Genomic DNA, 1,915 nt, shown 5'->3' on the forward strand with positions numbered 1-1,915 from the left:
TATATATGTATATGTATATATCTTACTGGTGTATGTTAATCAAAGATGAATATATCAGTGAAGAATCTAAAAATCAGTCTTTTAAATAAAAATACCCTGTCGTAGTATTCCACAACAAACTTCAGAGACAAAATCTTTATCACTTTCATCATCAGTAATACGTGGTCAGTTCATATCCCTCCATAGGGAGCTTAGGACCAGTTTCCCCAGTTTTTATGGCCAATCTACTCCCCCTCTGGACATGACGCTGGTCCATCGCAAGATTACCCATTTTTACCAGCAGAGTGAACCGGTGCAACATGAAATGAAGAGTTTTGCTCAAGGACACAACACATCACCCAGTCCAGGAATTGAAACCACAATCTTACGATCATGAGTCCAACTGCCTAACCACTAAGCCATGCATGCGCCTCCACATGAATGCTGAAGCATTAAGTAATATTTCATATAAAACAGTGCTGCGATAACTTACCAATAGTATGGTGATGCTATATCAATACAGGTCTTGTCACTCCAAAGAAGAAGTTATCTCGGTATCAGAACAGTAAAGGTTCAAATGTTGGGATATTTAAGGGTTTAGAAGTCAGAGACATAACGGTTCAGACGTCAAGAATATTGGAACTTAGGGCCCTAAATATCAGGGTCATAGAGGCTTCAATATCAGGGATGTAAGTGGTTTTGGATAATAACAGAGCTGTAATGTTATCAATACTGACAACATGCAGACAGCTTGCTGTACTCTTCTCAAACAACTGCTCAACAAACAGCTTCACGTGTTTTGTTGATGAAGGGCTGATGCTGGCAGAGGTGGTTTTGATAGTAGAGATGGTGGCGGAGGTGATGAGGATGGTGCTAGTGGTGGTGTTGAGGAGGTGTTTGTTGTTGTTGTTGTACTGGTGGTGGTGGTGGTGGTGGTTAATAATGGTGTTATTAATTGATTTTTGGTGTTGGTGGTCACGGTGGTATTAGTGAAGGCGGTTGTGGTGGGAGCAGTGATATTAGTTGTCAGTAGTCATTGTGGTGACGCCAGCAGCAGTAGCAGCAGCAGCAGTGGAGGAGAATGTGGTATTGGTGGCGGTGATGGTGGTGGTGGTCGTCGTCGTCATCGTGGTGGTGGTATTAGTTGTTCTCAGTTCTTTCCTCTTCACACTCCCATCCACCCCCATCTTATTATGATATAATTTAATTTCTGTACAGTCATAACATTATTTTCTACTTTCATATACCATCACTCTGTCTCTGTCTCTGTCTCTCTCTCTAATCCTCTCTCCTCTCTTTCTCCTCTCTCTCTCTCTCTCTATCTCTCTCTCTCTCTCTCTCTCTCTATCTCTATCTCTCTCTCTCTCTCTCTCTATCTCTCTCTCTATCTCTCTCTATCTCTCTCTCTCTCTCTCTCTCCTTCATTCTCTACCTCAATTCCTCATCAATTCTTTCCTTCGGCCATCTCTCTGGGTATTTTTCATTTCTTCTTCTTCGTTAATTACATTTTGCCATGAACAAATCTACATGGGTGCAATATTTGCATATTTATACATATGTACATGAATATATAAATACACACACACACACACACACACACACACATACACACACACATATGGCGTTAGGGAGGGCATCCAGCTGTAGAAACCTTGCCAAATCAGACTGGAACCTGGTGCAGCTCTCTAGCCTACTTGTTCCAGTCAAACCATCCAACCCATGCCAGCATGGAAAGCGGACATTAAATGATGGTGGTGGTACAGACAGAAAAAGAGAGTATCATTCTCAGAGAAAAAAATTGTTTGCGGATTCAGTGCATAAAAATGCAGCAAGTGCATCGTAAAAGCATTAAATCGCTGTGTCAATCGATGTGGAGTTTCCTGCCAAAATGCAGTGACACATAGCACGTGGCTAGGTTTATCATTTGCTACTGAGT

The 1,915-nt window shown here is 41.7% G+C and overlaps 1 protein-coding gene across 2 annotated transcripts in view; it reads right to left on the reverse strand.

Moving 5' to 3' along the window:
• LOC128249356 (histone-lysine N-methyltransferase, H3 lysine-79 specific-like) overlaps positions 1–1,001 on the reverse strand; it is a 12,852-nt gene extending 11,851 nt beyond the window's left edge. The window contains exon 1 of one of the 2 annotated variants that reach the window (XM_052972639.1): positions 473–1,001. The gene's annotated coding sequence lies outside the window, so the exon portion shown is untranslated. The remainder of the gene's footprint in view (positions 1–472) is intronic. The other variant, XM_052972640.1, reaches the window with a different exon arrangement.
• Between the last annotated feature and the right edge of the window lie 914 nt (positions 1,002–1,915).

The sequence above is a fragment of the Octopus bimaculoides genome, chromosome 14 (assembly GCF_001194135.2).
Source record: "Octopus bimaculoides isolate UCB-OBI-ISO-001 chromosome 14, ASM119413v2, whole genome shotgun sequence".
NCBI lineage: Eukaryota > Metazoa > Mollusca > Cephalopoda > Octopoda > Octopodidae > Octopus > Octopus bimaculoides.